At 44.6% G+C, this 24,453-nt stretch overlaps 1 long non-coding RNA gene across 7 annotated transcripts in view; it reads right to left on the reverse strand.

Annotated features, from left to right (window-relative positions):
- LOC308199296 overlaps positions 1-24,453 on the reverse strand; it is a 122,171-nt gene that overhangs the window by 95,264 nt on the left and 2,454 nt on the right. For all 7 annotated transcript variants that reach the window (XR_013954562.1, XR_013954563.1, XR_013954564.1 and 4 more), the window contains exon 2: positions 10,254-13,013. This is a non-coding gene — a long non-coding RNA (uncharacterized lncRNA). The remainder of the gene's footprint in view (positions 1-10,253; positions 13,014-24,453) is intronic.

The raw sequence follows: 24,453 nt of genomic DNA on the forward strand, positions 1-24,453 counted from the left end.
CTTATTTAGGGAGAAATGCTGCATATTTAAATCACCTAAGTCTCTTCAGAAATTGTTTTTGAAAAGACAGCACATGCCATGTATAAGGGATTGAAGTTCTGACTGTTCCCTGACTAGACCTCCATCCTCTGAGAAATTTTGTTGTTTTGTTACCTCCAGGGACATTATAGACTTGTATTTCCCTGGGTTTCTGATGCATGTGGGGGAAATGCCAGGGGTTAATGCAAAAATGGGTTTAGCTGCTCACTGGGGAGGGAATACCCTTGTACAGAAAATCTAAGCCAGCTCTGCAGCTTGTCTTCTTGACATGTCAGCCACTATGTTGCATTCAGGCGAGAAACAAATAATATTAACCAGAAAATGAGGTAAATATGTTTTTTTGCATGCCTTTGGAGTACATGAAGAGAATAGCTTCCTAAACAATTCTTGATGTTGCTGGTGCAAAACCAGAAACTGAATACATGCAGAAGCAACCCATCTTACAACTTCTGAGCACCCACTGAAAGTTTAAAAGGAGTCTCGAGCCACACATCAGCCTTCTCTCTGTTCCATAAAACCTATTCCAACAAATCCAGCGAGAAGATGCAAAAAAATCTTAAAATAAATGTAGCGACAAGAGCACAGTCCCTTTTGCCAAGCCATGCCAGCAGCAGGCCCCACAGGGCAGGGAGAAGATGTCGCCGCAGGGCCCATGCACAGCCAGCCAGACCACTGCCACCCTGCGCAGCTTCCTCACGTGTGGAGAGCTGGGGAGGGCTCACATTTAGTGGGGGAAACGGGACACCGCACGTTGGAGGAAACCGATCCTTCTCTGTGGCGGTAGAGGCCCTGCCTGTCGCGGCAGCGGTGCTAAGCAAAGTGGGGCAGTTAATGGAGAAGAATTGATCCTCCCAGTCCTTGTCAGGCGGCCAACTGCTGCCTTAAACAAAGACGCCTATGTGTAACGCTACCAGGCAGTCGCTCAGATCATGCCACAGTTTATAATTCCTCCCCATACAGCCTCCACTTAAATCCACCCTTCCTTTTTAACAGCTACTTATGCCCTAGACAACCTCCTGTTCTCCACGCTTTGAAGACTGACAGCAGGAAAACATCCCTGAGGTATGGCAGCATTATCCCCCTACTCCTCTCGGGTCTCCTGCGATTTCTCTCAAAAGCAGACCTACAAAGTCCTTTCAGAAAAGGCAAGGGAGTGCAGACCAAAGGATCTCCAAAGAAGAAAAAAGATGGAGGAATATCTTGTGAAACTTCCCCATTCTACATGAAGTCAGTAAACAAAGGAGCTAGGCAGGAGGCTATGCATACCCTTCCAGGCTAAAGGGTATTTTGCCAAAACCTAGCTCAGGTCAGATACGCTGAAGTATGGCCTGTTGCCTTTTGGCAGTACGTGTCACATCTATTAAATTTATTTTAAATCTTAATACATTTCCCTGAATTAACAAAACTCTTTTTGTAATTCCTTGGCACGGTTGGGCAAGAGAGTCATGTCAATCCCCCTATGAAGTGCAGAAGGACGCCTCTCCTTCAGCTTTGACCCTCAAAACTCATTAATTGTGGCAGCATCCATAGGGCCCAACATTTGCACACGGTGTCCCCGAAAGGGGAAGGGATGGAGAGGAGACGAGCGCACCCGCAGCAAGCAGACAGTCGGCTGCTCCCCACAGCTCCCTTCACCCCCCACTGTAAGAGCCCCTAGGGCAGAGCTCAGCTAACAGCAAAAGGGAGTTGCAAAAACCCTGCTAGATGAGCACAGTTGCACATGCAGCTTTTGGCATCTGTTTATCATTAAGGATAACCTCACCTGAATGGCTGGGGAAACAGCCCACCTGCTTTTAAAAATAGGTTTCATCTCTTTCTCACAGCAATATGCCCGTGCTGAGTGATGCTTTAAAAATATACCAAGGCACAGTGCTAACACTGGAGCATTTCCCTACCCAACCGGGCAGGGATAAGATCTGCATCTCACAAAAGGCCAACATATGGTGCTGATAGCTCCCTGATTATGTCAACATTTATTAGGTAAGTAAAAATCACCAGTCTTCTTTAAAGGAAGGAGCCCAGATGCCTGCAATTAATATTTCTCCACCCCACCGAAGAAACTGTAACATAATTCCTAATGTCTCTACTTGAAAAGGCTCAAAACTCACAAATTATGTCATTAGAAACAGCAACGGGTAACAAGAGGTTCAGTATAATGTATTTTCATTAGCTGAGGCTAATTGGAGCCAAATGAGTAAAACAATGCTGTAAGGGCGAGCAGCAGAAATCCTTGGGTCTTTAGGAGACGAAATAAATGAGGGTAATCAGTGGCGTATGCAGAATACGGCATGTTCAATTAATATAAATAGGATAGCAGTCAACTGCAGCGCTCCACCGAGGCGCAGATGAGTGCTGGTGGGCAGCAGATGTCTTATTATACTGTACAAACACAAGCAGTATGGCAGACTAAACCAGCGAAAACACTCTGGTTTGAGGGACACCCAAGAAACAGAACCAGTGGGTTAAAAAAAACCATAAATTGCCCCAGGAGGAGATGCTGCTGGGCTGAGCATATGTGTTCGGAGAAGCCAGTGTGGTCGCTATCAACAGGGACCTCGGGAGGGGATGGAGAAAAGGGAGGAGGCAGCTGTCTGTCACGTTAGGGTAAAGACAGTTGTGGCAGCTCTACCCTTGGCAGCTCTAATACTTGCCACCTGCACACAGATATTTTGTGGGGGTGGATTATCTGATCCATCCTCCTCCTCCTCCTCCATCTTTTCATCACATCAGTTTAATTGTTACAGTAACGATAGTAAATTGATTTTGCAATTTCAGCTTTCAGACCCTTCTGAAGTGAGAACAACCAACCTTGTCTTTCACTTCAATCTTCTCAATAAGATCAAGGCTGCTGTCCCTCAATTTTCTCTTCTTTTAGAAGAGAGAATAATGATCCCTCTTCAGCTTTTGCCTCTGATCTAATCTGTGGCAGAGAATGACTTTTTTATTATTATTTTAATTTTTTCTTCCCATTAAGCAACCCCCCTATTTTAGTATTATGCTCTGGAACTTAGGGCTTTAGAGATTGTTATTTCACGCATGTGTTTTCTAAGTTACTGGTGTTTGTATGTAATTCCTAGTTTGCTTGGGGTTCTCTGTGTAAATCCTGAATAGGAATTACCAATAATTCTATTATTGTTCTCCAACTACAAAGCTTAGAGATTCACATCCCTGTGTAGCCAATTAAGATTGAAATGTACCATAAAAAACCTACCAAATTTAAGCTAGTTACATCAACGCTTAATGAGCTATCATTCATGGCCAAAGACATTCTGCCTATGTTTCATATCTGCAAAACAGTAATAACATTCTGCAACCATTAATAACATGACAATTTTATGATTAAGTCCACACTGACTTGGCTTACATCAACTAGCATCACTATCACTAGATGATAGTCTGGTGACTTCAGCAGTGCACAATAAAAAGTCTTTGACTGAGAATGTGTATCTTTTATTCATTCATTAATTTTTATCATTTGATACACAGAGGGTTTGGGGTTCTTTGTTGTACTTCCAAGATCTCTTCACCCTCCTTGTTCTCCCCCCCAAAAAAATATCTTTCATTTTAAAGAAAGCTGCATAAAAGACAGATGTTAAATGCTAAGATCAAGAAGTTGTTTCATTGTCAAACTGAAGATGAGTTAACATTTTCTTTTGTATTCTACTGCATGACTAGTGTCTGAAGAATAAGGCAGATAGCAAATTATGCAAGGCCTATTTATGCAATATGGCCACAAAAAAAAAAAAAGTCAAGTACACAAGATGGCATATCAGGAATAGTTTAAGAAAGAATTGCAGACAGCATGTGGTGTTTTTACTCAGCTGGGCAGCTGAACTTTGCCACAATTGCTCTCTCACTCCCCCTCCTCAAATGGAAAGGGGAAGAAAATAGAAGAAAAATGGCTCAAGGGCTGAGATAAGGACAGGAAGATCGCTCAACAGTTATCAACCCAGACTCAGCGTAGGGAGATTAATGAAATTTATTACCTATTACTAACAAGCTAAAGCAGGGAGAAAAAAAAAAAAAAATGAAAACGCCTTTCCCCCCCCAATCACCCTCTTCCACCTCCTCCCCCCGAGCAGTACAGGGAAACAGGGAATGGGAGCTGCGGTCAGTCCCTGACGCTTTGTCTCCACTGCTCCTTCACGGTCCCTCCCTGCCCCTGCTCCCCGTGGGGTCCCTCCCACGGGATGCCGTCCTTCCCGAACTGAGCCTGCGGGGGCTGCCCACAGGCAGCAGCTCTTCAGGAACTGCTCCCGCACGGCTCCGTACCACGGGGTCCATCCCCCAGGAGCAAACTGCTCCAGCACGGGTCCCCCACAGGCGGCAGCTCCCCCCAGACCCCTGCTCCTGCGTGGGCTCCTCTCCACGGGCTGCAGCTCCGGCCCGGGGCCTGCTCCTGCGGGGGCTCTCCATGGGCCGCAGCCTCCTCCAGGCCACATCCACCTGCTCCACCGGGGGCTCCTCCACGGGCTGCAGCGTGGAGATCTGCTCCGTGTGGGACCCGTGGGCTGCAGGGGGACAGCCTGCTCCACCAGGGGCCTCCCCCCAGGCTGCAGGGGAGCTTCTGCTGCCTGCCTGGAGCACCTCCTGCCCTCCTGCTGCACTGACCCTGGGGTCTGCAGGGCTGGTTCTCTCTCCCAGCTGCTTTTGCACAGCAGTTTTTTCCCCGTTCTCCAACCTGCTCTCCCAGAGGCCCAACCAGTGTCACTCACTGCCTTGGCTCTGGCCAGCCACGGGTCCCTTTGGAGCTGGCTGAAACTGGCCCTTATCTAACATGGGGCAGCTGCTGGGCTCTTGTCACAGAGGCCACCCCTGCAGCCCCCCACTACAAAAACCTTGCTATGTAAACCCAATACACAGTAGCAAATATTTGGAATAAATGTGTAGTAAATAATACAAAATTACTGAGGAGCAGCTGAACATTCATAACCATGAGCTGTTAAAATAACTTCCAAGTTCCTGAAGTTTGCCTTGACATTTGTCTCTTAGCTGCTATATGTCAGTCCCAGAACCCTGTTTCTTAAGATAAAGATTTATCCTAATCATCTATAAACTCTCATACTGACTTTTACAGCTAACTTCTCAGTAGTGACTTGGTTCAGCCTTGGGGATGGCTTAAACCTTGATCATTTTCTTCTTCTATATACCTAAATATCACACTCAGGTGTCTTAAGGTGCATCTTGTCCCTTGCTTGGGTTCTATGAGCATCTGATCATCTTCTGGATTCATGTCTTAAGGCAGATCTCTGATCATTGGAAAGGTCTTGGCCGAGCATCCATTGGGTGCACACGTGACTAGGGCTTTTTGGCTTTTGGCAAACATGGGACAGGTGATGTAAATAAAGTTATGTCAACATCTAAATTCAATAATGCTTGTCACAACAGGAAAAATACACCTGACCTGGAAAAATGTCAGGACAAAACTAGATGTCTTTCTAACCCCATTCTGATAGTTATCTAATAAAAGTGTATTAACAACTGTAACATTTTTTATCGGATGTATGTATCTATACTAGTGTAAAATCAAACAGCCCTGAACTCTCGCAACAAATTCTTAGAAGAGGCTTGAGGCTACGTTGTCCAGACTGCTTTTGAACCTTATTGGAAGCCCATTCGTAAGCCCTGCTAATGCTGGATCTAGAACAAGTCCAAGTCCATGAAACCCTCAGCAAAAAAGTTAAGCTGAAAGAATGAACCCAAGTAATGCACTAAATGCTTCATGAGCAGTAGTTGCTGGCTCTGTCTCTCTCCTGATGCTATTTTATTTATTCTGCACAAGCCAAATTGTGCTGAGATAAACTTTTCTGCTGTCCCATGTGGAAGAAGTAGAATAAGTTATAAAGCAGACCATGCAGATCACCTGAAATAAGTGAAAGCACACGCCTGAGCCGACCGAGTATGTTGGCAGCACAGACAGACAAATGACCAACTCCTTGGATCACTTGCAGACACTACAAAAGAAGTCTGACTTAGTTTAGTGTGTCCCTCCCTCCCCCAGTATTTCACAGGGAAATACCCTCAGAATGCAGTTTTGTATGAAAAAAAAACTTAAACCTGTCTGTGGCATCCATGCCCCCCCCCTTTTTTTTTGACCTGATGTTGTTAGATGGCCATTAAAAAAAAAAAAAACTGCTCCTTTCTTTCCTCAGTGACTTATAGCAAAGAGATAGTTGCAGGAATAATCCATACAACCAAGAGCAAATTCAAAAACTTTTTTTAAAACAATAATCTGTGAAGATGAGAGAAAAAAGTCTCAACACTTACTTGAGAAGAAATCCTCAGTTAAGACATCAATCCCAGTTAAGACAATGGTGCAATTCCAATAAGTCTATTGATTTACCCCTTCTGCTTTTACTTCTCCCCCATTTTTTAAGCAGCTGATTATTAAAAAAATGGTGAAAAGGATTTTTTTTTTAACTATATTTAAATATTTTCACCATCATACAGAAGTAAAGCAGACAGTAAAATTACGAGTGCATACTTTGAAAAGGACAAACTCTGGTGACATGTATTTCCATTTTAGAAATGAATCAGGATGAGTATTTCTATTAATAAATGTATCCTTTGAGCTGGAGAAGAGTTTTTTTTAGAAGACCACAGAAAGAACATAAGTCAAAAGGTGTTACTCACAAGCATAGGATCCAAACTATCTCCAAAACCAAATCCTACAAATCCTTTTGCTGTTAGCTCAGTATTTAGCTTTCATAAGAAACAGTGGGAAGAGGGGTAGGAAGATGCTCAGAGGGAATGAGCTGCACATTTTCCTGTGCATAGCTGCCATCTACCTTTGTAAGCTTTGAAGTATCTTGGTTAAGTCTCCCATTAGCAGGGGCCTGAAGGAGCTGCTCAAGGTCAGGAGCTTGAGCTCCAGGAACTGATGCACGGTGCCCTGCCTTGGGACTCAACAGGAATGCCACGCTGGGCACCAGCCACCCAAGCAAGGATCCTGCCAGCTTTGTAGGAAAGAGCTAGGAAAAGATGACAGAAGATGCAGTAAGCAAAGAGTGAAGCCTTACACATTCAGAGTGCAATTTCTTTAAATCTGACCTTAAATTAGTCTATTTACTCTAACAGTGGATACAAGTTGAACTCTTTTTTTTTTTTTAAGTTGCTCTTCTAAGAATTGTAATCTCTCTTCCCTTCCCCAAAATAATCTTAATAGAACAGAGATGCTTCAGGTTTTCCACATAAACAGACGTGAAAAAAAATGTTTTCCCACATTATATGTACAAGTGTGTATAATTAAGTTGGTCTAGCTTTTGTTATATAGGTCATGTTATGTAGGGCAAGTAACTTATGAGCCAGATCACTGTGACACCAGCGAGACCATCTGACAGGTTTATCCAACAGATTGCTTAGGTTAAACCTCTGTACTCCATTTCCCATTAACGTACCTGTTTGGGCATCAGCATAGAAAGGCTCCCTGTTTCCCACCAGCCCCATCTCCTCACCTGCCTCAGTGCCCTATATTGTCTTTGCTATGTGGGTAGAAGAAAACAGCGTCTTACAAATACAATAATGGTGATTTTCAATTAATGAGCCCTATTCTATCTTGGGCTCAAATATCAGCCAAGGAAACTGCAAGCGCTGACCTAGTGACCTTTTGGAGCCTTTCCATCAATACCAGCTAGGACAGGAATCACAAATTCTTTCTCCTGAAACAAAACACTCGAAATACTACTACTAACCCCTCTATATCACTCTATAACAGAAGAATTATACAGGTATGTGGTGTTTGCATTTTACCATATTGCCACTTCAGTAGGACAGTACCATCAGTGACCATTTCCATTGCATCACAGTCAGAGAAACCTAAGCTACTGGACACTTACCAATTATATTTTACAATCAAAGAAGATGAAGACACTTAGTTCAGATGATGTTTATTTTTACAGACTCACAGCTGGGGTTCATCTCTGCAGTGCCTCACTAGGCAGATTAGCAAGGCATCAGTGAATGCTTCTCTACAGATGCTCTTTATTTGCTGAGCAGGAATTGCAGCAGGGTTGGGCTATCAGCTTTACTCCTCACACACCCATCTTTGCCAGTGAACATGGAGGCTCACTGAGGTTATAAGAAGAGTCATCTCCCCCCAATGAGGAGGCTTGCCATTCATCAGTCCCATATCTGATATTTCCAAAGAGGAATATTTTATTCTCCATCTCTCCTCTCTGGAAATGGTGTCAATCATCCACCCTTTCCCCCAACAGGCAAGAGAGCTCTGCAAGTTTCCGTCAGCACTGCATGTCTGAAAACTACGTTATCCACGGTTCATTGCTTTGCTTTGACACATTTAGGATTTTCCCTCAGAGAGGTAAGTTTTCTTTGGGAGCAGGGAGAGAACCTCAGCCACCACAATATCCCAAACACACACACACACACCCCTCCTTTCACTACTCCTTGGAAAGGCACAAGGAAACAGTGCTGCTAGCATCACACACATTTATAAGCATGATGAAAGTCTTAATAGAAAGCTACAGAGAGTAGCAAGGTGTCTCCCCCTGACACATTACTGATGAAGTTGCATATAATTACCACCTTCTGCTATGCTGACTCAGCTATTCGAGTACATCTTCAGACTCAGATATATCTCTGCACTCCTACAATGGAACCTCCATAAGTGGTTTTGTTTAAATATGTTTGCTACCAACAGAAGACAGTTTTCCTGTTACCATTTGTATGCCACGCTTGTCCTGATTTCTGCCTCACACTACTAAACTCACCTTCCCAGGCTCCTAACACGATATTACTTATATCAGTAAAAACTGAACCTAGAATCTGGCTGAGATAAGGTCTCAAAGCTCTCATGAGCAACTTGTAACCCTGAAGCAGATTTCAGCCAGGAATACAAAGAGCTATGTTCCATCTATTACAAAAATATGTTTATCTCAGTCACTATTGTCACAGCTTTAAGCAGAAAAGCATTAGATGAAGACCATGGTCATTTCTAACTGTGCTGTTAGCATACAAGGTTCAACTCTAATTCCTCTCACCTTCCTCTTGCACCAAGAAGTGCTTCCAAGCCCTTTCTCTGTTTAAAAGGCAGATCGTTTTGATCTTGAGTAATACCACTAATAATTTAAAGTTACAAAAGAAGTAGAGAAACTAAGGGATGAGAGCAGGGAGAGAGAGAGCAGCAAGACTCTACAAATGGGCTTCTCATAGATCATACATAAAAAGGCATTAAGGTTTCAGAAAGGTCAGCAGCTGTATAAATGCCCTAACATAAATAGAAGCTATATTTATTTCCAAACAAAGCACATAATCAAAAATGCCTCATACCCAGCAACATCATTACAATAGCAGAAAACTCAGCAGCCACTAACCAATAAGCCCAGGATTTTATTGCATTCAAGAGCACCAAAGCTGCCTTTACTGTCATTACACACAGGTAGTTATCTCTGAGCTCTGAAATTCAGACCACCTTAAACACAGTATTTTGTGTTTAGAACACATCAGAGCTGAGTGAGACTTCAACACCAAGTTTCCTTTCTGTAATTTTTAATAATTTCAGGATACCTTAGCTCATCATCACTAGCCACCATTCAGACCTCTTTTTTTTTTTTTTCCTGCAGATAGAGGGAGAACAAAGCCACCACAGCTGCTCATCATCAGGCCTCTTCTTCCTGGGAAGAACTTTCACCAAGACAATGAAGACCACTTCTGCAAGGAGCAAGTTCATAGCTCCATCCAATGCGGTCACCAGCTCGCTAAGCCACGCTTAAAAACCTAAACTTAAAAGTTTTACTTCACCTCCTCACTGCAAACAATCTCTAAACAGCCTTTCTATCTCTGAAATGCCCAAGTAGGCTCTTGCTAATAATGAGCTATCTCCCTGACCATTACTACAGCCACCAGGTCCCTCCTGGCAACTAGACCCACCAGACACCTGAAAGACCAACGAGCAGAGAGAATTGCAAAGGGGGCAGCTCAACAGACCTGTGTTGGTAGCTACATTGGCCCTGCAGAAACGTTCTTACCACACAAAGCTTTTTCCCCAACTCCAGATTCAGTTCCTTGAAACCACATGGGATGAGATTTAATACCATTTGAACTGAGACGTGTACCATGGGACAGGGTTGTTGGGAAGTTCAGGCAACAGCTGTGCTTTACTCTGTTATTCTCACCTATGCCATCAGACATTGCTGTAAAACACTACAGAAATAACCCTGGCACCCCTCCTCAGGAGGGGGCCAAGGCGCCTCACTCACCAGCCTTCTCTGCACCAGGCCAGGGGCCACATTGAGGACACTTGGGGGTCCCTCTGCCAGGGGAAGAGCTCACTCCGTTCAAACAGAACTTCTTCCAAAAAATTCAAAATAAGCCTCAAGAAAACTGCTTTCTACTCCAGGAGAGTGAAAGAGCTTGACCTTAACTGCTGCTTAATTTTTGTATTGTGCTCCCATCATTCATTGCTATTGACAAGTCAGCTGCGATTAATAATACATGATTGCATAAACCAAGACACTCCACAAAATAATAATTAGTAGATTAGCATACAGATATAGCTTTGTACTCTCAGAAACACTTTACAAGTGTTAACTAATTAGTGTTTCTTAAACTTCTTTCACCTGTCTCTCACCTGGCTCCTTTCCACTTTCCTTCCTCTTTTCCTGAGCTTTTGCTTGCTTTCAGGGAAACTTCTTTGCCTCTCCCAGCTGTAAAATCTGTATTCTGCCCTTTCACACCACACCTTCCCCCCCGCTTGCTCCCTCACCTTCTCTTTTCTTCTTTTCACCCTCAGGCATCCTTGTTCCAATTAAAAAAAAAAAAGCAGCTGGAAGAGTCCTAAATACCTCAGTGAACAGCGAGACGTAGCAAAAGAGATATTTGCACCCTTATGACAAGGTGAGCAACGGAGAGGGAAGGAAATACAAATGACAGAAAATAGGATAAGGCATGTTAGCCTGAAAGTGAGGACAGCAGAGAGCTATGGGAATGAAAGAATTAGGAGAAGAAAAGAGCTGTGCCCATAATGTTTGCCTTTTCTTATCACAGAGGTGTCAGGTGTGGTGAGCTCTCTTGTTGCACAGTGCCCATGGAGTCTACAGAGCCTGTAGCAAAGACCAAAAACTGACAAACATTTAAAATGCAACCAAATTTAATAGCTCAGGCTTCATTCCCTATCAGTTTCCAGACATTTACAGAACTGAGTTGAGAGGTGTGGTTAAAATTCACTTTTTGTTCAAGAAAGAAAGAAAAATTCTAAAACAAGTACCAAATAATTGCAAAAAAAATAAAATGCTACATTTATTTCACATGCGGTATGAGTTAAAAAAAATCAAGGAAAGATAAGAATCAATTAATCTGAGGGTAATACATACACAAAATCAGAGGTTTATAAATTGCTTATGAATAATTTTTAAAACAACCATTTGAAAATTTCTAAGAATCAGAAAAGTGAAGTTCTCAAAAAGCCTTTCAAGTAAGATGACGAGGAACCAGCTGCACCAGCTCAAGTTCGGTAACCCGACAGAAGTGACCGTACAACAGACTAGAGGAATCCACAGAGAAATAAAGCTCTGCTGGCAATACCAGACCCCTAGTGTCTCTGAGGAGGTCCAGAAGGAAGTGGGTCACTCCTAGCTTCCCCCTTAATTATTCTGCAACAGCTCCACGCATCCAGGTGTGCTGTGGTCACATACACCGGCCAGCATGGATTGCATTTCTTCCCTTGATACATAACTTGGCTTTTTCAAGAAAAGATTCAGGGCTCCTGTGAGGTGTTGAAGGCAGAGCAGAAACCTAAGTGGGAATTTCCTTGTGGTCTTACTACATGCTCTTGCTACTCAGGGCCTGATTGTCGGGTTTGAGGTAAGGCATCTTCCCCAGCAATGAGACTGACAAGGCCCATTCTGTTTTTAACTTTCCTCCACGAAATGCAGAAGGATTTGGTTTCCTGTGATCATCTGGGAATCTGGCATCAGAAACCTCGTATTTTCCCAGGGACCTACGACATCAGTTGATGGCATCCCCCTCCTCTGCTCTCATCCTGTGGCAAACAGCAGCTGTAGCTATTGGCCCTTCCTATGAGGCTCTGTATGTGTTATGTCTGGGAGAACACCTCGGAGCTTGTGGAGAAGATGTTCTGCAGATGCAGGCAGAATAGGAAAAACAAACGCTGGCTGTCCAGAGGAAATCAGCAGCTTTCTGGTATCAGAGAAGCCCTTCTGAGGCACTCCTGCTCTTCTGCACAGGTCTTCAGCTGGAGTACATCTCTGTAGGTGCCCAAGGTACAGGTGAGGGCCACACCACAGGGCAGCATCTGCCTTATCCACACAGGGTGAGGCTGATTGAAAACCAGCACATAGGATGGTCATGCTAGGAATGACTTCTGTTGGGAAACAAAAAAAGTATTGTGGCGAAGCTGGCTCAATAAATTATGTGCAGTGGAGTTAATGCAGGTGTGCTTTCTTGGCCTGGGCTTTACGTGGAACAGGCAGGGGACTCAAGTAGCAACTCTGAGGCAGGGAAATTTGAGATTAGTGGTTCTGCCTTCAGCAGAAAACTGATTATTTGGAATTAATGTTAATAAATCTAGCTTTCTTTTCCTATCCTTACTCCCCCTCTGCCACCCCTTCCACAAAGACTCCCTGCGTGCCGCTGGCCGATTATGGTAGCCAACACAAAACGAAACCTCTCTCCTTTTCTGTGTGTCACGTACATCCAACGATACAAAACCCCTGTGTCTTTTGCCACGGCTGACATGCCAGTCAGCGCTAGCAATCTTCACTTGGCAAGAATTTCCATGTGAAAGGAATATTCTGAAGAAAGCCTGTGAGCTGGAGCCAAGGTAAAAGCTCCTCACTCCTCTCGCAAATGCTGCTTTTCCAGTGTGAAAGCGCGAGGCTCTGCCCCACAGCCGCCGTTCCCATGGATTTGCCTCAGGTTGAAGCTTGTCATCTTCACAGCAGGAGCAGGACCGGGGTTTTGCAGTGGGATGCGGAGCGCCAACAGCACAAACATTGTTTCTTTGAGACAAAAAAAAAAAAAAAAAAGGCTGAAACTTCAGGCAATAATTTCTCTCCAGTGCCAACAGCCCTCAAACGTGTCACTGTGGTGTACGAGGACCCTTCAGGGGGGCAGAAATGCCAGGTAGCCAAGGGTGGCTCAGCCTAACAGGGAAAGGTGTAATCGCAGGCAGCGGCTGGGAGCTAAATCCAGGTGATTTAAAATAAGAAGCAAGGTACATGCTTTTAACAGTTACCCACTGCAATGAACCACTGAAGGATAAAGCTGGGCTCCTTGCTTGCTTTGTTTTGCTTAAACTCCTCAGACCAAGGGTAGACGCCCCTCTCTGTGCCAGCCATTGAGCCTGAAGGGAAAGCAGGCCTGAGGGGACTGGCTGAGTTGCCAACATCCTTGCACCACAGAAGAACGTGTAGAGCCAAGGTTTCAGCGAGAATATTAGAAATGACTGGTATTGGTGCCGCTACTCTTGTGCCATCAGCAGGATTTGGGACCTTGCCACCTCGTCCTGACCCGTGCCACAGACAGCAGGGTGGCTGGGGTGCGTTGGGCCAAGGGCTCTGTGGCAGGGACAGGTGGAAGAGATGCTTCACAGAAGATCCTGTCTGAAGAAAATTATTGCGATTTTTCTCACAGCCCACACCTGCTTTGTGCCACGGCTGGGTCAGGCATCACAGCCAGCGGCAGCTTTAGGAGCACTTGTCCTTACACGGGGATTTAAAACACCCATTACCATTCCCTGTCCTTATTTAGGGAACACAATTCGGTTTCATCCGTAACCACCGGCGGCAGAGGCTGTAATTGCATTGAGGCTGAGGTTTATCGGTCCGTGTGTTAATTGCAATTAACCCCCCACACACACCGAGGAACTGGGGCCTGGTCCCCGGCCCGGCCGCGGGCCAACACCGCCGCTCGGCGCCCGCCGCCGGCACTGCTCCGCCTCGCCTCGCCTCGCCGCCGGCGGGGGGGGGGCGGGAGATTCTGGGGGAAAAGCTGAGGGGTGAGGGCTTTCTGAGGGCCACTGCCTGGCCTGTTGTGGAAGAGGGCTTCTGCTGGGCCGAGGGACCCCGCTGGGGTAGGGGGAACCGCTCACTGAACGTGAGAGAGATGGTAGATGGTGTGTAAGAAGTGGAAGGGGGACTGCCATGCTGTGTATGCTGAGGGATTCCTACTCGGTGGACTTGTTCCAACTTCCAAACTAGGCTCACATAGGGTCGTGGCTTCTGTCCTCAGGGACTCTGCCAGACAGAAGGCAGCCACGGCGTGATACACACACCCCACATGGGTGCAAGGCACCCCCACATGTGAGGGCGAGCATCACCGCTGCCACCCCAAGTCCATGCCATGAACCTCTTCCTGTCAGCAACCAGCCCGACAGAGTGCCACCTTCCCTGCCTTCTCCTGCCCCACTTAGCGGGTGACCCCAGATGCTCATCACCCTTTTGGTTCCCCCACACCCTTAAAGCCCAGCAGCCAGCCAGGGGAAGCCCACGGGGGCTCCTCATCTCCTGCTGCAACGTCCTGAACTGCCTTCTGCCCTGCCCCTCACTGCTGAGCTCAGCTGCTTTCAGATTTGGGGGGAAGAAAAAAAAAATAACTCTGGGAATAATAAAGAATTCAGAAAGCCTTCGAATTCAAAAATAAATAAGTAAAGGGAAGGAGAGGGAGAACCGCATTCTCCTTTTGATTAATTCCCTTTCTTCCCACCCCAAAGGCTGTGCGGTAAATAACGTGAAGTATGGCCCCGACAGACACAAACCTTGACTGTCTGTTTACAGACGGCATGAGTGCCAATATTCCAGTGGGACCGTGCAAAACGAATCTGTCAGTGAATCAGAGCACATGTTACGGGGTGTGAAGGTACATGCTTCACATTAAAAACAAATCCTTCAGAATGTGCAGACTACCCTAAATCTACATCTGCCACACTAGTTATTTCTACTACGTTCTTAAAATTCATCCTGAATTTTATTTTCCACATCTTGGAAGTGTTAGATCTGCAAAACCGTATTACAACTGCAGCTGTTGTGAAGTTCGGGTCCAAGTAAGTATGTAGCTGAAGGCGGGCCAGGATTCTGCTATTTACCTCTGAATATTTTTCCAACCATCTTTTGGAAGCTGCCCTCTTTGAGAAAACCATCGCTTCTGCCCACCGTACCACAACCACTGACACCTGCCTCGGGCTGACTGGAAAGTGCCACTTCTCCGTGCCTGACTCTTCCCAGCTCCACCATCTTTTCCTACTCTCCCCTCCTTCCAGCCCCTCAATACCAACCTGCTGCGCTGCTGCTGCTGCTGCTTCTGCTTCCCTTACTTTGGCCACAGGAGCCACGTTTAATGCCACTGAAGCCACAGCCATGAGAATGAGCTTCAAGGAGCAGAAAGCAGCCTAACACCGCCAGGCAAATGGGTAAATTATTTTTTGATATTTTGTCACCCATCACCAACTACTGACAAAGGAAGCAGGCTGGAGGAGTGTTTACACTGCACAGCAATTTACAGTGTAAATTTTGAGTCAGGTCTTTGATGACTCCAGAATTCATTCGTATGCGTTACAAAGCAAATGCAACGTAAAAGAAACATGTCCAATTATATGAGATGTTTTAGTATCAGCTAATAACCCTAAGTACTAATTTTTCCTCATAACGAGTTACAGCTACATTATATACAGCCACTCACACTGGATTGCATTTTGATTTTCAAACCTCATTTTTCAGGCATGAGGTTTTTATGAAAGCTTTCCTCACAACAACCAACACACCTTCTATCATCATAATAGGATTGCTGCAATTTTGTATCTACAATCCAACAACAAATGCAAACCTTTTTTTCTCTAATTTGCACAAATACAAAAGCAGGTTGGACCACATCAAAAGTGCTGTGCTATTGAGAGCTACAGAAGAAGCCAGTTTTGCCCCCATCTGATCCTGCTTTTGTTTGCAGGTGGAGAAGAAGGAACATTTCTTCTCTGCTCCTACACACCAGTGGAGAGAGGAGCTATCGCCTTCCTCTGGCTGGACTCTGCTGACTGAACTAGAATAAAACATCATAGACCAGAGCTCCTGCTGTAGTTCAGCAATCCTAAATCACAGCCCTTCCTACAGTACTTGGTCTGAAAAATCTGTTTCCTCATAAAACCGCTTGGCACTTCCCCAGCCAGGACCAAGAGAGGCAGCCAAAAAGCCCAGAACTCGCCAGCCAGTTTTGAGCTGCATCTCTGCAGAGTGCTCCATGTCCTGGCCTGAAACAATACCTAAAAGAGGACAAGAAATAAAAAAATGACATTTCCCCCAACATACACGTGTTATTGAAAGTGTTCACCTACAGCTTGCACATCAAAGCCAGCTGATACTTTTGGGACAGCCGTAGCAGCTCAGGAAAGCCCCCTGGATTACAGCACCGTCCACACACACAGCCACAGACACTCTGCTGCCCTTGAGGAGTTAGGACATGGCCATACAGGAAAGATGCACTGTGCACCCCTAAACTTCTCTCTACTCGGTATTCAAAGCGGCATTTTGGGGGTTGACAGACTCCTCCGCAAAGCAGCTTTGTTTCAGTGAAAGACCTCACAGGATCCTGGCGAGCATTACAAGAGCGTACCCAGCTGCCCAGCATGCATCCAGAAAACATTCGTAGCTCCCGTCCTGCTGGAGGAAAGGAGCAGAGAGCTCTGTTGCCACCAAGCCCACCCATCACGACACGCAGAGACAGCAGTGCTGTCAGAGATGCATCAGCAGCCCTGAGGAAAAGGTCGGGCAAGGAGCTGTGTGACTAACTGTTCAGGGGTAGCAGGGAAATTGGAAGAAGAAAGAGACTCGATCAATGCCTCTTCTCTTAGTTGAGAAGAAAAAGGGCCACTTCTTGTTACACATCAACTATCAAAACAAATGCTTTCAGGCACATTTGACTTAGCAAACAAGACAGCAGTCACCAGTGCTACTGTGAAAGCCATCCTATTTCCTCTTCTACTCACCTATCCACCTCAAGTTTTGTGATATGCCTCCGGATTTACAAACAACAACAACAACAACTAATGAGCTTGCAATATTCAGTTCTGCACTGTTTGTTGAGGACATTGCCTGGTGTGCATTCAGCAGCTGAAATACTCCACAGAGCACAGAAGCTAGAGAATAGGAAAGTGGACAATACACAAGTCAGTAAGAAAAGCAAAGACAAATATAGCAGGAGGCCGCATATACAGAAAAAAAATAAGAAAACAAGAATTTGAAGTTAAAATATATTAAATACCATACATCAGGGAACACACAGTTCATCTGATAACTTCTACCTGCAGAGATCAAACTACACCCTGAAAAAAACAGTTACAAATAGAAGTCCAACCTAGCAGCCCTTCAGATTTTGGGATCTGAAGCTGTACCTTTCTGGCCTGATTCTACTTTTGTTCAAAAACTGAAACACTGCTAAAAGCATCTCTCTACAGACAGTAGTACACACAGTGCTCACCTTTGTTCTGGCAAGTCCACCTAACCTAGTTAGGATTTGCCAGATTAAAAATAGACATCGAAGATTGAAGCACAGCAGGTGACTTGAGCAACCATTGCCTCTCGCACAAAAGAGTACTCCTTATAGGTGAGGGGATTTTTTTTATATATTTTTTTTTCCCCAGACTCATCCACGACAGACATTCAAGCCGTTTTCTTGCTGGACTGAACTATGGCCCATGGTGCAACAGAGACCCTTCCATGCTACCGATGATGACACAAGCACCCAGTGCTCATCAGCAGGAGGGGGAGAGTCATGTTCCCTTTGTAGGGAATGAAAATTTAGCTCACAGAAGCAGATTTTTTATTTATTTATTTGTTTATTTATTTTCAGACAAGCTACCTTATTGGGCATGGGAAAAGGGGAACAACCTTTCATACCTACCGTTTCCCTCTGACATACTGGAAGTCTTAGGGTTTTGCCAACGAGGGAATGTATTACTATCTTGTGGTGACACTGGGAGCAGAAGCGATCTGTAAGTGAAGCAGAGAGCTCAGGATTTCAAGATGAAAGGGTTAATCCATCCTTCTTTTCTAGCTAAAGCTTTCTCTTGAGTTGAGGAAAAAAGATATATAGTATGGGAATAAAAATTGGAGATGTATCCACCATGCAAGTTAAAGGGAGGAGAACTAGAAAACTATGGAAATAAAACTAAATTTCTAATCCATGTATTTTTAAGCTTTTTCCCTAACTTTCAATGGTTTAGTCACTGTAAGCAGACAGGAAAACACAAGCAGTATAATCCTCTGTGGCCTTCCATAGGCTGCATGAGGGTGCAAGGGATATGACAAGTGCTTTCAGAAATAGTGCTGATTTAGGGTTCTCTGTGCATTAGAAACACATTGCTGTCCCAAAACACTACCTATAGGTAACTGTGCCATCTCCGCGCGACTGCAACATGGCACTTACTAATTAAACAACCTCCAGGTGTGCAGCTTGCTCCTGCTGTTCGGGAGGCAGGAAATCACAACTTATTTCTTTGTGCATCTCTACAGTCATGCGTCAGGAATTGGCATGCAACGAGAAAGCTGAGGACACCTCTGCTTAGCAAACTTTCTGCTTGTGGAGTCACATCCAAAAAACACATTTCAGGATAACCAGACACACTCACCTCTGCCTAGGGCTGTGGGGTCAGTAAGGGTCAGTGGGCTTTTCCAAGGAGCTACAACGGCATCTCTTCTGTCACAGGAGCACCAGAAGGAGTCCTTTCCAAACCAGTTTCTCCCTTTGGAGCCTTTGATTACTGCCAGTATTTCCCATCACAGGGTTTAAAAAATTTACATAGCTGATACTGCTAAGAACAATGTGACTGCCAACATTTGTCAGCTAGAACTGAACACATCCAACTTTCTTTCCCCTTGAATCAAAGCCCTGTTATATATGTAAAAGCACAAACACGTTCGCGTTCCCAGTGCAAAACCACTTGTACTTGCTTTTCCCTAGTGCAAAAACCTCCATCCATGCTTCAATTAAAAGTGTTTTAATGGAATATTTTTATGATCTGCTTTGTTGTAAATGCTCAGCACACTAGTGACAGACACCACTTGTGTGCACAAGTCCCCGTTTACAATCCAGCTGCAAATTGGTGGCAGGCTGGGCTGAAGTGAGAGCCCTCAGCCCCTCGTGCTGCAGAGCTGGCCTGCCTGCAGCGCACCGTGAGCTCGGCGTGCTGGGTTGTGATTGCTAAACCTGACAGAAAACCCCAGTTTGGGCCAAGGGCACGGATGCCCAGCTAGTGCTGAATCCCTGGCAGAGTGCTTTGCCTTTAGGTCTAAGGAAAGCAGTAGCTGAAGGCAGCTGAGGGACCATAGCACACAGGTGACCCACACCGGGGTAGGGACCCTGAGGGACTGAGGGCGACACGTGGCCAAAGCAAGGGACTTGGAGAGTAGGAAGGGGGCAGACAGGGTGTTTGACTGAAGTTGATTGACCCTGGGGAAGAGAGAGGAGGAAAGGGGCTTCCTTCCCTGTTTTTTAATTTCTTTCTTCTCAACACCCAAGTCAGTGATTAGAACTCTGTGTTAACTGGCAGTACATTCAGTTTCATAAAAAAATCCTCAAGGTGAGACACTTTTGCCCACAACACACAACCCCAAACTACACTTGCCCTTACCTTAAAAGATTCCCAGCTTATTTTCTCCTATTGCATGTGCATCTTTTACAGAAGTGCAAAACTAACAGACACAGCACTGCACAACAACGTCAGGTGCAATGACTGGGCAGGTTTCAACCGTGTTCCCATTTCATGTTCCTTTACATTACCTTAGTAGTCAGTGCACGAGGTGAAACAGGTAAAAATCAGTCTTCACAGCCCCTACAGCTGTGACATAAAAGGGCGCACACATCGCACGGCCCTTGCTGAAGCTGGCGCCAACCAGGATCCACGCGACTGCCACTAAGGGGGACTGGGAGACCTCGCAGTTCAGTCACCATCAACCTGTCCCAGCCATGACAACATGTGCCCCAGACAGGCTTTTAAAGTGTTTCCAGTATTTGCATGTCACGATCTGAAGTTTCTAATTTCAAAAAAAAAAAAAATGCTATTCAGCTGAGCTTTTCAGATGCATGTCATCTAGCAAGTAACTGAAGACAAAGTGTTTTCTCGGAATAAACCTCCATAATGAAAACACCAGGGTAAAATCCTAAAGTTCAACTCAATGCATCACACTAATCTTCAGAATGGGATTTTCTCACCACTAATCTTGTTAGAGCTATGGTACTGTGCAAATACATCTAAACCCATAATTACTGAAGAGATATTAAAAGGATCAATTTATTTCAATAAAAAACGCAAAATTTGAAAAGAATTCATTAACACACAGAATCTGGCCATGCAATAAATAACACTAATGAACTGAGAAAAGGGAATAGATGAACAAGAACTGACATGATGTCTTATGCTTATTGCTGTTAAAAAAGAACTGACAATTACTGCATTTGAAATCTAATTCTAGTGAGGGAAATGCTAGAAAGTGAAAGAAAGATGTGTTAAATATAAATACGCGCACACACACGCATTTTAAAAATGAAATACAATGAAAACTAATTTAATTTAGTCCTAAGAAGGCTGTAATACCATTTTCAACACCCTTAAGCTGTGTTTATATTAGCAAACAGCGCTGTGCAACAGGAGCATGAAACAGCTGTTGCTGAGGTGCCGCCAGCACACAAATTATATGTATATTTGGGGGGCTTGCTGCCAGCTAGCTCCAGGCTGGTCCCGTGGACTGAATGCCTCGCAGTGAGCAGCACACCTTAGGTGCAGCGCTGCAGCATGTCTCTACATTGGTTTCATCCAAAAGGGATCCAGAGTACATGCCCCAGGAGTGCTCTGTAACATGAATGAAAGCACGCTGATTGTGTGTGTGGCTGCAATCAAGAGATTTGCTTCTAAAGCAGCCACTTGACTTGAACTAAAATGCTTCCTCTGTTGGAGGCACTCAGAGCACCATAGATGGTTTGCTCTAGGACAAGAACTGCGAGAGGCAGCAGAAATTTAAACACATCACTCACCCACATTAGCCAGGCGAGAGCAGGACAAAGAAGGGTAGCTAAAATAGCCTTCTTGGTACCAACGGGCTGCGATAGCTGTCACGACAGTTTGTAAGAACAAGTTTTTCCATACCCTTGCAAGCTTCAACAATTTGCTGAGATGAAAGATCAAAAATTTGGCCTGTTATTTTGGAATTATTTCTATGGCTATTTTAATGGCTCACTTGGAGTTAGACAGGCCGCTTAAATAAAGCTTATGATATTTTTTTATATACTTCCAGTGCAAACTGAATCAACTTCCACCAATATCCATATGTTCACTACTCCTTAATTACAACTGGCATTTCACAGAAGGAATTTGTGGTGCCTCGGCTGTGATACAAAGAGCAGATTCACAACGTGATGGGATCTGCGCTGACCACAGGACATGCTTCTCCGCAGGAGATTAAAGCTTTCTGTACAGCAGGATAAGACCTGGTCACACCCTATTACCTTTGAGGAATAACTTGAGAAAGAGGAAGGAGCTGGAAATGCCAACATGCAGAAGATGGCTGTCATACATAGGCCAATGATCTGTTATTGTTTTTACCCCAGAAGCACCTCCCTCCCCCTTTTTCTGCAGTTGAACGGATGTACAGCATCTACAGCAACTCCTCAAACTAGTCACAACACCTCTGAAGACCAAAACTGCCTGTCCTGAGGGCTGAGATACTGCAATCTGACCAGATATGAGAGGTAAAGAAAACAAGTGGGAAAAGTGACACATCAAAAGAAAAGAAAAAATACACACGTTGATCACTCTTCTCCAACACTTAACGAAGTGGGAAGAAGCATCTCCTCATTGTTTTCTATCTGCCGCATGCGAGGTTTACTCAGTTCCTCAGTTCTTACATCAGAGGAGGGGAGAGTTACTGTTCCCTGTCGCCCGTGGGTTTATCGCGTTCCCCTTTCTGCCATCACCTCTCCCAGCTGAGGAGCCCCATCTACTCACTCATTCCTCACATGAAAGCGGCTCCTGCCCATTTTTAAAGACATAACTGCACTTTTTTTTTTTTTTTCCTTTTTGAGTTTCTCAGGCAATCCACTGGGCTTGCGGCAGAGGGAGAAAGCTCTGAGATAAAAGAAGAGCCTTTCTTTTGTTTTGTTAAATCACGGTTAAGTTATTAAAAATCACCATTTCCTTTCTCTCGCTAATCTCATGTGGGAAAACACTGGCAGGGCACCAAAACCTCATTTAGATGAGAAGCTTGGGCTTTTACTGGTTTCTAAGTGAGTGATTTACTGCTGCACATACACCACGATCTTATTCCCTCGCAGCGCAGAGAACAGGCGGGTATGCACGAATTACATGTCCGTTGCCCTTTCCACCAGATGCCTGCCTCTCCCAGAGCAGAGGCCAACCAGACCAAAGTGCAGAATCAAGGGATCTGTCCTGAGGCTGTACTCCAGCCTCCCTTCTCTTTTGAAGCTACATAAACCTGCCTGGCAAGCTCAGCAACTGCTTACATGAAAAACAGCTACAGCAGCTTTAACTGATGACAGTGGACTTCTAGATGCTTTTTACTGCAATTGTACAACTGAAGCCAACGCCGCTTGAACCATTACCTCTCCATACAAATAAGAGCATCACCAAAAACTCCACTTTGCTCAAATCTATGTCTCTAAAGAGACATTCACAGGGCAATTACTGTTGACAACAATCCCAGTAATTTGTGTTTTCATTCTTTCCGTAAATTTATCACAGGAGGTCGGAAGTCTCTCCTCATTCTGCTCTGCAAAATGCAATGGACTGGGATTATCTAACTTCTCTGCTCAAATATAATTTCTAGCATATTGGATCTGTTTTCTTAGCATGTTCAGTAAGGACTGAGAAATCTGAAAAAACAGAAGGAGCACTGAACACAGCACAGCGCAGAGGGCTACAGACTACCTCTGATTGAGGGCTATCTTCTTCCCCATGGATCTGAGAGGTGATTAAGATTTGCAGTCACATGCAGTATTACGAAAGAGCAGCTGTGCTGCCTTCAGGATCACAGGCACTTGAGGAAGGCAGTCTGAAAAACAACAATAAAACCAAAACAAAACGAGGGTAACAGATACCTGACAAGGCAATTGAAATTTTCTTGCAGGGAAGCCTTCTATTCACCATAATGCTTCCCTCTGCAACCCTAGAACAACAGGTTTCCTGAGTATCACAGCTTGGCATCGCTGATGGGCTGAAAACTTCAAAACATCCTTAAGATCCTTATCAAGGGCTAAAGAATTGCCTTCGAGCCTTCCCTTTGATCAAGGCAAGGGAGCCACAGGTAATGTCGGGTATCTAAATTGCCCCAAGGGGAAGGGATAAAACAGGCACTGCGTTTAGGGAAGAAACGCCTCTGCCTTCTCCACAGCAAGCCATGGGTGGCTGTGCCTGTATCGCTGCACGGATTTAATGAAGTGTACTAACTACAGGCAAACAATGAATCTGCCACCAGATGTCACCAAAATGCTATTATGCCTGCTGAGAGGAGCCCGACTAAATCAAGCCCCTGGATTTCCCGGAGCTAGGTCAGGGATGATTACAGCACTGTTTAACCCTACAGTTAGTTACAAGAGGTCATTCTTTTCTAGTACTAACGGCTGAGAACGAGTAAGAAAAAGAGGATTCTTTGCCATTGACTGGCATCACTGCCCAAACCAGGTTTACTTAGGTAACACACGCTAATTAACCTTTGCAGAGAGCGCCTTTAATTTATGTCAGTCACAAGCTGAAAGTCAACCAGAAGGTAGGACAGCCATATGTTCTGGGTTGCTGAGTACATCAGACTCAAGGCTAGAGCCTGACAGTTTAGAATTAAATTTATTTTGAGAAAATATTTGTTTATAGCCGCTCCTGTTGATTTCAAGCTGTGCGAGAAACAATACATTTAACTTGTTGGCTTGGTTTTCTGGAAAAGAAACTTCCAAGCTGCAGTAAGTCTCTAAAAAAATCTTTTCAACACTGACGTATATAGCATGAGCTGAAGTCCTGCGACATTTGCTCCCTCTTTACTGAAAGCCTATATTTCTCTTTTTACAGAGCTTGACTGCCTTGCAGAATTCACCCTTCTCAAACACAGGAAAAAGCACCAACTATCAAGACAGATAAGGGACTGCAAGAAACAGTAAGCAATGCAAAAAAGCATCAGAAGGGTCTCGTGACAGGGAAACATGGAAAATTTGCGTCCAAAATGAAGACAATTAGAATAGAATTAAATAAAATAAAAGCAGAATAAAGGAATACTAGAACTCCTCACCTGGAATGCTTTATTTAGCTGCTTAGGCCACTCATACACTTGCAGTACTCAACACTGAATTTCAAATATGAGCATGCATTAGAGGAAATAACTAACAAGAACACAGCATTACTTCCCCCATCGTTAGATTCCACTCTAATAAATATACCTGACTTTTTAAACCCGA

Source organism: Anser brachyrhynchus (genome assembly GCF_964034855.1).
Source record: "Anser brachyrhynchus genome assembly, chromosome: 1".
Lineage (NCBI taxonomy): Eukaryota > Metazoa > Chordata > Aves > Anseriformes > Anatidae > Anser > Anser brachyrhynchus.